Source organism: Desmodus rotundus, chromosome 3 (assembly GCF_022682495.2).
Source record: "Desmodus rotundus isolate HL8 chromosome 3, HLdesRot8A.1, whole genome shotgun sequence".
Taxonomy (NCBI): domain Eukaryota; kingdom Metazoa; phylum Chordata; class Mammalia; order Chiroptera; family Phyllostomidae; genus Desmodus; species Desmodus rotundus.
This window is the reverse complement of record NC_071389.1, coordinates 81,035,831-81,050,738: the sequence shown is the minus strand read 5'-3', so window position 1 is coordinate 81,050,738 and position 14,908 is coordinate 81,035,831. Positions and strand designations below refer to the sequence as shown.

Below are 14,908 nucleotides of genomic sequence, written 5' to 3'. Positions count from 1 at the left end.
AGATATGTGGAGAAGTGGAGGTTGAGACTGAATTGTGAGCCAAAAATATTCCCATGTGTCTGTAGCTTTGTAAGAGGGCAGGGAGGGTTAAGATTGGCCGTTTCTTTTGAGTGTTTTATGAAACTAAAAACCCAGATCTCTATTTTCTACTTGTACACAGAAACACAGCCTGTGGGATTGATTAAGATCCCAAAGGAACAGTAAAGTGACAGAGACACAGTGTCCAGGGACTAAGGGGAGAGAAAAGACCAAATAATGTCCAGGCAACAGGCCAAGTTTCTGCAGCTAACTACTTGATAGCTCATCCCTTGGCATTTATTAGACTCATGATGTTGTTAAAATGATCAGGGACATTCTCATTGAGTTTCCCTTTTCTAGGCAAAAGTATTTCAGAACTGTGCTGGGAAGTTAGGGGCTGTGGAAACACAGTGACAGTTATAGCTCTGTTAATCCACTAAGAATCCAGCCAGGAGAAATCATCATATGACTGGCAACTCTTTTTCCTCACTCTTGACCCACCACACCTTCCACTCTACAACTTAAGGGGCCTGTGGAACCTGACTCACTGAACAAATGATTGAGTGGAGGCATGTCAAAGGTAGCTGCTGCAGATCACAGAGTTTCTGTAATTTTTGCCCCCAGAAGGGGGAACCTTACCTTGCTGGTAAAACAAGCAAGGGTTAAACGAGCTGAGCCAGGGTCCTTCTTGTGTGTGTTCTGTCTATTAGAACATGTGTCTGTATTCATTTCATTTGACATCAAGGTGGACCCAATTGAGATGGCTACTGCTGGATCCCTTGTGGTGAGAGGAATTGGCTTGAATAGTTTTTTTTTTAACTTCGGAATCTAAAGGCAAGAGAATGAAGCCTGCTGTCATACAGACCCATCAAATCCTTACCCCTCGAGGCTATTCCAATTACACAGTGTAAGAGTACAGTGGGAGCAAATGGAAATACATTTTGTTGGCAAGGGGAGATTGATGACATCTTACACTCTGTTTGCAGATTCATAATATTCCTGTGCTCAAAATCCCTGTGCTCAGAAGAAAATTATAATTTCTTTTACTGTGACCTATTTTGATAGAATTGTAGAAGGTCACGGTTGGAAGAAACCTTGGCCATAAACAAATCCCTCATTTACAAATGAGGAAAGCAAGGCCTGGAGATGTTTGGCCCCAGGTCACTGAGCTAATTAGTAAGTTCTGAGAGAAAAATAGGGCTGTCTTTTAAAAAAATTTTTTGGGGGGTCCTGGTGGCTCTACTGTCTGAGTGCACATTATAAGTACTTATGTGTGGTGATACAAGAACTTTTTAGTAGAAAAGGGATTCTTTGAAATATGAAGCCAATTCTCTCCCTGCCAAGATACTTAAAAAACAACAGCAATGAGCTAGGACAACTGTCTATCATTGGGAATTTGGAAAGGCAAATATTTTCACAGAACCTAAGTGTTCAAACAAACAGGAGTATCAAATATGGTCTCGACTCCAGCTAGGATCAAGTGGGCATGGCTAGGGTGGAGGATGGGGAGTGGTGGAGGGAAAATGGAGACAACTGTACTTGAACAACAATAAAAAAAATTGCTATTAAAAAAGAAAACTCCAGCTAAGCCATTAAAACTTGGACAAAGAATCAAGGGAAAATGGAAATAGAAGAAGGTAGGTAGGAAATATAGGGTCCAGAATTCATGTATGAATCACATAAAAATAAAATTGATTCAAAATCAGGTTTTTTTTTCTTTTTAAAGACATGATTGCTTTAGAAGCTGATGCACCATCATCATTAGCTTCTAGGATTGTATATGAATTTATAAGATTTTACTTTGGATTGTAAGTCTGTGGTAGGAATTGGTAGAACTACCTATATGTTCAGAGGTTTGGGCAAGCTGAGTCAAGAAGAACCCTGCTGCTCCTTCAGGACTGGGGTGGGCTCAGATTTATCAGGGGGCATAAGTTGGATCTAGAGGCTTTCAGATCAATTCAATCCAAGACTTGATTAAGCAAGCAGGATCCTGGGCAGGGAGGAGTCATGGATGGGGAAAATGCAGTACTGGAGCAAGAATGGCAAGAGTCAGGTCACTAGAAGTCAGACAAGATAATTGGGTGAGGCAAGAGCTGTAACAGAAGGGTCTTGGCCTAGATTTGCTCTGCTGGGTGTTTGTAGGCAATAAGTAGGAGAGTTTAAGGTGGGAGTAAGTAAATAATTTTGAGTCTTTAAGTGCTTTTCAGGTAAGAAGTTGGGTAAGGGGTAGGTCTTCAATCCCAAAGTGATCCCTTGGTGATCCCCATATACCCTCCCAGAAGATGTGCCATGAGCTCAAGGTGGCCAACGGGGCTTGCCCCAGGACTAATCAAAGTGGAAGCCCTTGGGATAACCAATGTTATTTAACTTGGGTTCTGACAGTACAGGCATTGAAATTGACCCCTTCTTTTTAGAGGAAAGCTGTGCTCTTTAAAAAATGAGGGGTAGAATTATTTACTATCCCTTTCAGAATGCTCTTGCCTGGATATGGGAGGATCTTTTCACCTCTAAAAATTTCAAGCAAGTGGCAAACTTAGTCTTCTGATTTATGAGGAACATTCAATAGCTTATGGGATTGACTTGAGGATCTTCCTTAAAAATAGCTCCCGCAGACCAAGGCAATTTTTATTGGAATTCCAATATTAGAGATTCATTCTTTAGCATCCACTAGAGCCCTAACAGTGTGGCTTGCTTTTAAAATGTGAAATACTGCTAGAGATAAACACCATATTACTTTACAGTGTTTATTAATTCATCAGTTCAGGGACTCAGGGCCCTGTGACAGCTGGGGGTCAGGATGGGCAGGGGAGAAAAGCTGAGAGGTCAGAAGCAAGGGGCGAAGTTTCATGAGGGGAGAGGTTTACTCATCTTCCATCATGGCAGAGAACAGTTTTGGGAAAGTGTTGCTTGTCTGTTTCTGATAAAACACAGAAGAGTCTGAGCAGACTGGTTATCAGGTAACAGTAGTGTCCAAGAAAAGCACAGAAGAAGGAAGCCTGACCTTATTTTGGGTTAATTTCATTAGCATAATCACTGTGTGTTTATACTATAACCTACAATTCCAATGTGCTTCCTCCTCAGAGTCCTGCAATGGAGTGCCATGGACTGCTATGACAGGAGATTTTACCAAAGATGAAACCCAGCAGTTCAGGGGTGGTCTGTTGACCACTTCAGTGGATTCCTGGGCGATTGAAAGATGAAATTGGTGGAAGTGGTGGTAATTACCAGGTCTATAAACTCTCTGAAATGGTATTTAAAGATCATGTTTTGCATGTGCATATGTGCATTTTTATTGAAATAAAAAGAGACTTTCATGACATTCTCAAAGTGCTCCCTGAACCACAAAAGTTTAAGACCTTCAGGCTTTTTAGTGTGTGACTAGAGTGGTATGGAAAAAATTCACCAAGCACAACCCTTTTGCTAAGTGAAGTGGGGAGTCCAGGCTGGGGAGTCACAGTCCCTTTGCTTCCAACATTGCTTAAAGGACGTTATGTCACGAGGTGGATACCCGCATTCCATCGTCATTACTCATTCAGAAGGCCCTCCATGAGCTCACAGGCTTGCCTTGTACAGTGCCAGCATTTTGTCACATGTAAGCCTAACTTTAAGAAAAACAGATTTAGAGTAGAATTGGAACCAGGGAGAAACTCCACCTCAGTTTCAAATTTACCAGCCCTGGCTGCGGATCTTGGATCTTCTATGGACCTCAGGTCTTCAGAAAGTAGAAGGAAATAAAATACAAAACTTGCTGAGGACAGAACCCACATGTAGATCTCTACCCCCCCAGGGTTGGGGGTGGGAGGTTGCCATGTGCTCTTCAAACAGCCCCATAAGCTTCTAAGATAAAGGTGAAGACACTGGGCCAATCAGAGCACAGGTGCTGCCACCATGCTTACAATGGTGGGAAATTGGAAGGAAAGTTTCCCGCCAATAGAGAAGAGCTGCAAACTTTCAGTGTCTCTGGGCCACACTGGAAGAAGAAGTGTTGTCTTGGGCCGCACATTAAATACATTGCGACATGTAATCACCAAAAGATCTCATACATTTTAAGTAAATTTATGATTTTGTGTTGGGTTACATTCATAGCTATCCTGGGCTGATTGGACAACCCTTCCAGTGAAGACCAGCCACTACACACTTAGGAAATGATTAGGTATCTTGACAGTGCCCTCAGTTAAAATGGCAACCTTAGTTGCTTCGCTGACTTGGAATCAGTGCCAGGGATACTTTCTCCTTCAGGCCCCAGAGTGAGCTGGAAAGGATTGCAAACTGCCACAGCAGAGGAACGAGTAATGAGAGTCACCAAGCAGGCAGCTGGGTCAGGAGGAAATGCCCCTCCAGCACTGAAGTCGAAGTGCTTGCCTGGCATATAAGGGAGCAAGGTCTCCTTACTGGATACTCTTGTGTCCCTGGTGAACTCACCTGTTTTGGAGAATGAGGGAATTTGGGAGGGCCAGGTGTTCCTCCAGTCTTTTAGCTACCATTTGAGTATTTTTTTTATTTAAGGGAATTTCAGTCTCCACGTAGGTTTGGATCCAGACTTGAAGAATGATTTGTTAAGCTGGAATGAGTGACAGCGTCATCACAACACTTGTTTCATTGACCATGAACTCTTAGGATGCACCAGAGTAAACTCCCAAATAAAGTGCAACCTCAAGACTTAAAGTGCCACCCTATAGGTGTCACCTGTCTGCAGAAACAATTAGAGTGAGAAAGTGGACTTCATTTGTCCCAACACCTGGAAGGTTAATTCCCAGTGTTCACAGTTGTGGAAGATGTTAATCCTCAAAAGGCTGCATCCCTGCATAAACAGTGGACCTTACATAGTTTAACTCCCGTATGTAAATTCTCCTACACTAATCTCTGAGTGCATTTATTGCGGCTGAAAAGCAAAAAGGGACTTTCTGTGGAAGTGGGATAAAACTTCAACATCGAAGTAATTTTCTCTACTTTCCTAAGAATGAAAGGAACACAAAAAGACCCTGAAGTATTTCTTGTCCAGTTCTGTCAAAAATTCAATTGTCATCTGAGAACAGATGTGAAGTATTGTGGACTGGTTGGTTCTGAGGTATATTTGAAAACAGTCTTCTGGAAACTGTTTGAGAAGATTTCACCTGTCTACCCTTATTCTTGCAAATGGAGCAGAGATCAATACAGCCATAATTGGAACAGGTTCAGAAAAGTTTCAGAAAACTTTTGACTTATTTCAGTTTCTTATGACTCAGTGCATTTACTATTTCCTGGATGACTGCTATGTAGACTGCAGGCAAAATGGACCATTATATGACTATTACTGAATTTCTGGTCTGTACCCTGTAGCCCTCAAAGTGTGGACGTTTCTTATGCCATACATCTAGCACATGCAAAAGCTTTGTTGGGACAGAGTCCACAAAATACCTGGGGAAGTTACCCAAGGGGAAGTTGACTTATTATATTTCTGTAGGCATTTCAAAATTCATTTATCAGCCACGAGGTTGGCTCATATTTCAACATCTATAGCTGCAGCCCATACTGATGGAAAAATAAGGATTCTGTGTCATAAATACCTTATTGGAGTGTTAGCATATTTGACAGAACAGCAATTTTTCAGATTGAGTGAGGCATTGTGGGGATTATAAGGTATGGTTTATATACCTGTTTCTCATTGATTATTTGCCTAATTGCAATGCTAAGAGGGACAGGAGGAGAAATGGGCATCCACCTCTGCATCTCTTTTTCTCATAGTCCCTTTGGATTTGCCCAGATAGAAGCTAAGAAGGATCAGAAGAGGAAAGAGGTGGTAGTGGATGAACCACAGCCAAGTATAATAGTCACGGTGATCTTGGGTGCCAGTCTCTAGACAATGGTGAGTTGTTCATTTATTGTCCATCTTTCCAAAACAATATGTAAACAATAAGTCAAACTTTTAGGATTCAGCTGAGATATTGCTAATACCTGATTTGGGTCTTTAAAACCTTTAATTCCTTTAAGCATTCTAGATTTGAATTCAAAAAGAATTTCTATCTTCTAAATACATATTCTTAGCATCATTTTTTTGTAAAAAACCAGCAATAAAAAACCCTCTCCAAAGAAAACTAAAATTAATATATACTTTTAAGCTACTAATGTGGTTCTGTTTTTAATGTTGTTCAATTATCATTGTACGTTGAATTAAATATTCACTTTTAAAATAAAAAAATGAAAAAAATCAGATTTTTATAAATCATTTAAAAGATAAATATGGAGTGGGAAAATTTCTTTACAAAATGATGCAAAGTTTTATCGAAGAGTTTCAACTTATAAGGTGTTAATTTCCAGTCTTGTTATGATGCCTGTAAATTACATAGAAATGGCTGAATAAAAAGAGTGTGATACTGTGTGCATATTACTTTAGCTTAGGTCAACCCCAGGCTCATCAAGAATGCCTAGTAAGGAGGTGGCCAGCCAGGGTTACATTAGAAGGGCCAGACACATCTTTCACAAGACCTCCTTGTTCAACTACCATTGCTTTGCTTTTATTACATTAGGTATCAACAAATGTGGTTTCATTGATCAAATAGTGTCTTGTTAGTTAATTCTCATTGGTATAATTAAAGGGATTTAGTGCATAAATAGACCTTAGGGGTACTTTTTCTCTGAATGAACAGGGCCTAAGAATCCACTCAACCATGGGCTGTCTTTTCTGGGGATATTTCCTTAACCTGAGCTCTAGTTGGTCCGATGTCCAGTCATTGGTTTTAGACATGAGATAGTGTCTATTACAATGTTTTGAATCTTGCCTAGGAATATGGCTGTGTTTGTTGAGCAAACCTTTTATAGTACATGTTTGAAGCATCTAAAGGGATGACAAAAAGCTGGAATTTTATTGTGTTTAGAGAACTGGTTGATAAATTGTTCTGAGCCTACTTTGTTAATAAATGTTTATCAAATAGGTGTCTGTATGTGTATGAGAATTTTGACTAAGACTTGCTTTCATTATGATTTGCTAACAAGGTTGCAGAGGAAAGCTATTTATTGCCCATTCAAAGGTTCTTAAAGGCTACTGTGATCTATCAAACCAGACAAAACTCTAAAAGTTGCCCATGACCAAATTGAATTAATTTGCAATAATCCTATTTTTCAGAGGGCTGCTAATTATAAATGTAATGTAGAATTTACTTACATGGATTCTGAACATTTTTATTACTCCAGAAAATAGTGTGAGCAAAAAAGGGTACCATAGAAGAAGATTTGGTGAGGCGAAGAAGGAATGAAAAGACATGCATAAGATGAAAGCCTAGAGGAGGTCTTCAGAGTGTAGATGAAGATCTGATCTAAAGCACCGGAGAGAGAGGGGCACAGGTGGATGGAGATCTTATTTCTGGACAGAATGAATGGAAACATTGGACAGAAGCATTACCCTTCTCCCCACCCCCAGTAGATAAGTTAGAGAAAGCCGGAATGAATTCGACTTCATTATTTCCAGAAACTCTTAAATGTACCTTGAGAAAAGTTCTGAGTAGCATCACCACAATATTTCTGGAAATTTCCTACTCCCATTTTCAGAAATCTGTTTGAGAACTGTCAGCATTTTACTTGTCTCAGGATGTTGGTGTTGACCACATCTTTATAAATGTTCTCTGAATTTAGTGTTTAGCAAAGCCAATTAATAAATGCTTATTGGATGTCTATTGTGACTGTGCTAGGTACTTAGGGGGATAGCAGAGAAACATTGGACTCAGCTCTGACTTCAACGACTGGTTTCAGATGCTGATTTTACAGGCATTAAATAACTAGTGACCCATTCTGTGTATTTTATGCTCAGGACCATTATTACAATTGATTTTAGAGAAAGAGGATATCAGTGTTGTTAGGATTTGAACTGAAGCTATAATTTAAGAGGATAAATGTTTGTTTTGATGGGGAAAGGAAGTCTTTAGAACAGAGCCAAGGGGCATGGCATGGAAAGAGGGAAAACAACCAGTCTTTTCATTAATGTGACCATGTCACCCATAAGTGAGGACTTGGGATACCAAAGGCCCTGTTCCCACTCTCTGTGGCCAGTATTGGATGAATTACATTGTGTCAAGCAAGCCAGTGATTTATGTGGCAGTTTGGTGGAGATAGTACTTATCCCTGCTACCACTAAGCCCCCAAAATTCAACTCTATAACAAAATTTATGTTCAAAAAATAAGTTAGGCCATGAGATGATCCACCCACAGGCCAGGACTAATCTGTAGGTCTATGTGGTGCTGAGCTAGCCACCTAACAGACTCAAAATCATACAGGAAAGGCACTGAGAAATAATACAGTACATCAGTGGGAGAGGAGGACTGATAGGTCTCATTTAGAGTGAGTAGGAAGGGCTTCCCAGGCCCTCCATGGAGCACCCCTAGATTTCACTAGTCAGCCCCTCAACTTGTAACACAGAAATAGTCTATCAGCATATAAACAGATCATGCTAATTTAAAACACTTCTTCATTGAAATCAAATATAATTAATTCATTATTTTAACTACCCAGTGGAATTTGTGGTGGAATTGTAAAAACCAAGAAAAAAATATGATAAGTTCAGAGAGTTCAAAGAACAGTCAGACAATTTTATCAGCACAGTTGTTTAGGTCATTGTTACTTGAAAGAATTAGGGCTATGAAGGTCTTCAGAGTGCGTGTGTCCACTGTCCTCATTTACAGAGCAGGACAAAGGTCAGAGACTTAAGAGACTTACCCCGGTTACTTCGCTGTTTAGAGAAGGGTCAACGTTAAGACAAGACTGCGGAAATTCTGGGTTTAAGTCCTATATTCTTTTAGTAATATTTGCCAACCAATTATGAGCATTTAATTAACCTTACAATTAAAAAAAGTTTTGTTGAGATATGGTTCACATAACATACAATTCACTCATTTAAACTTTACAGATTGATGGACTGTAACAGGTTCACAGAGTTGTGCACTGATCACCACGCCCAGTTTTAGAACATTTTCATTACCCTAAAAAAAAACCCCTACACTCCTTATCTCAGCCCCAAATACTTTCAGTGGTCCATTTCTTAATTTTCTTTTCATTTCTGTTTAGATACCCTGCCCCCTCAGACCTAGAAAACCACCAATCTACTTTCTGTCTCTATCACTTGTCAATTCTGGACGTTTCAGAAAACATGGCCATAAAATATTGGTCTTTTGCCACTGGCTTCTTTAACTTAGTAGGTTTCAACTTTCATCCATGTTGTAACATGTTTCTGTACAGTCATGTGCCATTTAGCAATGGGGAGGTGTTCTGAAAAATGTGTTGTTAGGAATTTCGTGGTTGTGTGAACATCATAGTGTATTCACACAAACCTAGATGGTGTAGCCTACCACACACCTCGGCTGTATGGCATACTGTTGTCTTATATGTGGTCCATCGCTGACCCAAACAGCATTAGGCAGTGAATGACTGTACTTCATTTCTTTTTGTTGCTGAGTAATCTTCCATTGTATGGCTTATATCACATTTTATTTATCCGTTCAGCAGTTGTTGGACATTGGGTTGTTTTCCTTTTTTGGCTGTTATGAGTAATGCTGCTAAACACATTCATGACAAGTTTTTGTGTGGCAAATGTTTAATTTCTATTGGGTATATACCTGGGAGTGGAATTGCTGAATTATATGGTAACTCTATTTTTAACTCCCTAAGGAACTTCCAAACTATTTTCCAAAGCACTGCACCACTTTACCTTACCATTAGCAGTGTATGAGAGTTTCTACTTCTCCACATTCTCAACAGCACTTGTTATTATCTGTCTTTGTTTTAATTAAAGCCATCCTAGTGGATGTGCAGTGATATCACATTGTGGTTTTGATTTGCATTTCTCTGATGGCCAGCAATGTTGAGCATCTTTATATGGGCTTGTTGGCCATTTGTATATCTTCTTTGGAGAAATGTCTATTCAGATTCTTGCCCACTTCTAGTTGGGTTATTTGTCTTGAGATGTAATAGTTTCCTATGTATTGTGGAAACAAGTCCCTTATAAGGTACATGATGTGCAAAAATTTTCTCCCACCCTTTGGGTTGTCTTTTTAATTTTCTGATGGTATCTTTTAAAGCATATAAATTTTGATAATATCATAGTTTTTTAAATGGTGAATTTTTTCACTGCTTTTGGGACATTTATAAATATCCCAAATATTGATCATAAAACATCTTGGACCAATCTATATTCAATAGTTTCAGCTTGATGTAAAGGGCAGTAGAAATGGATAGAAGCAGTAGCGTTAGAGGAAGCAGCAGAAAAGTAGGATGTGGTGCCAGAAGGCATTGTGGGCCCTTATAGCCCTGGGTATCTAGGGATTACCCCAGTTACCTAATACCAACAGGCCCCTACTGAGGGTCACCATGAGAAGAAATATCCTTCACAAGACATTACTTTTTATAATTTTCTGTGTCTTCCTATTTGTAGTAAATGGAGTCCCTGTAGCGATAACCATTTATTAATGAAGCCAGGTATGCAGTTACTGTCAGCGTAACACAGGATTTTTCATAGATGTATGCATATTTATGTATGAGTGATCATTTTTATTATGCTTGTGGATGAAGCCAGATTTCCAGGTTGTTATCATTATAGCATAAGTAGAATGAAATTGTTTATTTCCTTGTCTTTCTCCCTTCATCTCCCCCAATCCTGCCACTTCCCATCTAAACACAGGAATATACTAATCAGGGAAATATGCATGGTGTTTAGTAAAAAGGTCAAATCCATTTGGATGGAATTCCAGGCTCAACGTGCAAACAATGGCAGGAAACTGGGTCTTCAGAGCTGACTGCAGCCAGGAGCTGTTGAGGGATAGATTGTTGAAAGGGCCAGCACTGGGGTATGCTGCTTTGGCTTGCTTTGTGTTTGGAATGCTGCAATTGTTCCAGACACAATGAGGGATCTGTCTGTCCACACCAGACAAGTTGTAATTACAGGAACAGAAGCTCAGTTACTGCTTCTTAATTGCAAGTGATTCCATAGCAGTCTGTATACACTGCTGCTAATTTGTCTTCTGGACTGTATAGGGACAGGCAGGACTTTTAGTTTAATGTGTTTGGTGATTAGGGGAGTAGGTCTTACACTTTATATCTACTTTATTCATGGGCAGGTGCTACAAGGATCGCTTCTGGACTACCTGTCTTGCTGATTTTGATGATGCATACCAGTACGCAGTATTGTCTGTGTTGAGAGGGACAGAGTGTTGAAAATCTCTTTGTCTTTGGTGTCCTAAAAACCTGATTCATTGTGATTATAACATCATGTTGAGAAGTCTTTTGTGTCACGTAGGAACCATTTCCTAATCAGGAAAGAGGGTTGAAATCTGGCCTTGCCATCATCGTCTGGAAAAAATGCAGCTACAACAGATGAGAATTTGTAGCCACACATAATCACCATGTAGATATTCTTTGTGAACTAAGATCTTTGTCTCTATTAGGAAGCCCATTAGGAAAATTCACCACTTTGAGTAGTTTATAACATTAATTTATTCATTCATTCAACAAATGTTATTTGAGGGCCTATTATATGCCAGGTATTTTATTAGGAATAGGATGAAAAGTAACATAAGAAAAGGTCTACTTAGGAACTTACAGTCTCAGTAGGGACCAAAACATGTCAATGAATAAGGCATTGTGATAGTATTATGACAAAGTTATGCATGTTTCATGATCTATAGAGAAGTGTGATGAAGAACATTCATATTCCTGGAAGTAGCTGAAAACCTTTTCTCACCTGTCATTGACCAGAATTAAGATGTGGACCAGTACTAAACCAGTCACTGGTACAGCGAATGGAGTGACCCTTAGACCAATCAGACCCACTTGGGGAGATGGGGACAGGGACAGCTCCCCTCAAGAAACAGGGAAAGGAGGGAGTTACGGGTATCAATAACATCCAGGCTCCATTTGAAAGAAGACAGGGAAATGATGCTGGGAGACAACTAATAATATCCATGTTCTTCAACTGACATGTCAGAGAGCTCTCTCTGGCAGCAGTGTAGAGAATGGGGTGGCGGGGGCAGAATGAAGACAGGGAGACAATGAGGAGGTGCCACAGTCTTTGGGGAAAGGCAATGAGGCCTTGAACTGAAGTGGTGACTGTTACTACGCAGAAGAGGGAGCTTCGGGGAATGGTGTGGAAGAATTTATAATAGTTATTCTTAAACCTTTGGGAGGGAATGTGTCCCTTCGAGAATCTGATGCAAATAGTTTTAGATTAAATGTCAAGATTTGCTCCAGTTTAGCATCAGCATGACCTGGATGGCAGGGAAGCTGGACTGGTGAGGCCCTTTGTATGGGCCACAGTTCTTGTTCCAGGCAACCGCCAAGATTCTAACCTTACTGTGGGGGTTGGAGAGAAAAAGAATGAGAAGCAGCATTTATCAAGGGCTGACTACTTATATCACACTCCGAGGTCCACCAAGAAGATGGGAAACTGAGGCATTAGATACACTACCCTACTCCTGGAAAATGGCAGCTGTAGAGTTTGATCTTGAATTTGTCTGTATCACAATCCCAAGCAGCCACCTACCGGTGCTGCCATATTTAGTCCACATGTGACTGACTGTGATTACTACTTTTTTCTTTCCTGGAATCCTTCAGTGACCTCTGTTTGTGCAGCTGAAGGAGACATTCATGACCTCATTCCTGACAGTTTTGGGAGCTGACAGCAGAACATTCAAGGAATGACACTGAGTAACTTTTTCAAGGTCATTTCCTGTCAATGATCTCTGCAAAGATCACATTCCTTAGGGATATGTGGGGGTTGGAAACAGACCGTATTCTGTCAGGCAAGGGATGCCTGGGGCAGCTGTAATAGGCCAACGAGTGTGTAAGTCTACATCCTCTGTGACATATTTTGCTGGCAAAAACACCCCACCCCCCACATTTGGCTAAAAACAAACCGTGTCTGCCAGGCTCCATGACTCATGCTTGATGAAGTCTTTACCCTGAGTCAATAATTCACATTTTAAAGGCAAATGTTGAGCTCTACATCTAACCATGTTATACTGCCTGGAGTAGCCCTGTGTATTAATTTGGCTTATTAAAAACAGCACCTTCTGAGGTTCTTGAAGCAGGAAATACCTCTCTGCCCCTTTTCCTATCCAGGTCTCACATAAGAATGGTGTAGCTGTAGGTGCTAGGAGAAGGAAGCCTGGAGAAGTGAGCAGGTGCTGAGGTTTGGAATCAGGGAATCCTGGTTTCACGAGTGTTTCTGCCCTTTATTATATCACTTGATGGTGGGTAAAACCATCTGAGCATTAGTCAATGACCTTTGAAATGGATGTAATCGTGCTATTTTGAATAGTGTCTCTGGGATGTGAAGAGAGTGTGTGTAAAGAACCTGGGCACATAGTACATGCTCAACAACGTGGGTGGCAGTATTCGCTTTGCTGCATGCCCTCTGCTTAGCTGAGTTGTTTTCTCACTTAATCCTTTATTTCACATAAGGGCTTTATTTATTTCTTTAAAGGAGAAAGACATCAGTCCGAGTAATGTGTTTTACATATACTCATGGGTGTCTTTTGCCATTTCTCCCATCACCTTTTTATTTTGCATCACCCTGAAGTAGGATGTTGGTTACAGTAAGCATGGTGGTGAGGAAGAAGCAGAAAGTGCAAAATGAGGAGATCTTATGTCCATCCATCCATCCACCTGTTATCTATCTGTCTACCATCTATTTCTTTAGCTCTGCCTATGGAACAGTCATCTAAAATCTTGGGATCTCCACTGATTTGTCTGTAAAAAGAGGAGCTTGAACTAAAAGATCTTTCAGACACTTCAGGCTCTTGCTGGTCTGTTTCCAGGGGCTCTTCCTTTTGAAATAACATAAATTCTGGTGATAAGCTGGCCAATGCATGAAACACTGCCACTTTGCCAAGTCTTGTAGATGTTTTCCTGTACTGACTGATACTTAGAACCAAATTTCCTACAGTCAGCAAAACTGGGGCCAGCATACTCAGTAACACCTTTACTGTGAATGTTCCTTTGGAGTATGAAACTAATCAACTGACACATTTCCAAGAAAATTACTTTTTCTCCTGTTCTCCATACACATGGCTTGTTGATGTGCAGATGTTTAAACACAGTGACTTACAAAGGGGTGAATTAATTTGAAACATAAATTATGTTGTGTCAGCTAGTTAAATTCATATCATAGCACGAGCTTGTTCAGACATTAAATATCTTTCCTCTTGTTTTTCTCATATTCAGGAATGAATGGCAGGTTAAGAAGTACGATTCCAGTTCATAAAGCATCAGAGGAACCAACTGGGTCTATTTATGTTTTACCTAAGGGCATGGAATTTGAGACTCTTCTTAAAGTGAAAGCTGACCAACTGGATAACTTTGCATGGGCCAAATGTTTGCAACGGAAACATTTTGAACCTTTGTAGAATCCTAGTATGTTAGGGATGAAAGCAGCCTAAGAATTTCTGAGCAATTCCTTCTCCTTCTCTCACTCCTTCCCTCTTTTAGCTCAAAAATGAACAAAAAGACAATTGTGCAGAAACAAATATTGCCTCAAGTGGTGGAGTATCTCAGAAGAGATTCTTTTCAATAAAAAAATAAGAAACTCAATTTTTTTATGTTCTTAAAAATTTACCAAATAAGTTGTATCAGGGTTTTTTACTATCTTGTTTGTTTTAAGATAGTTCAAGCATACTCTGTGAATGCTAAGAAGTCAGGATGAATTTTGCCAGCAGGTGGCACTAAATGTTTTCATTAGAAAAATAAGTTTTGCATCCTCTCTCTTAGGGAGGAAAAAAAGGCCTTTTCAGTGAGTGTGTGGTTCATTCACCCAAATTCAGGAAATGTGCCTTTCTTATTCGGTGGTTCTTTGGCAGTACGCTGGTGCAGTTCAGGGTGAGTTATTTCCTTGAAGTTTGTTAAAAGGGAAGTATGGTGAAATTAAAGACTTTC

The 14,908-nt window shown here is 40.0% G+C and overlaps 1 pseudogene; it reads left to right on the top strand.

The window, feature by feature from the left end:
- The first annotated feature begins 4,623 nt into the window (after positions 1-4,623).
- On the top strand, positions 4,624-14,382 carry LOC112309237 (centromere protein L-like; annotated as a pseudogene).
- The last annotated feature ends 526 nt before the right edge of the window (positions 14,383-14,908 follow it).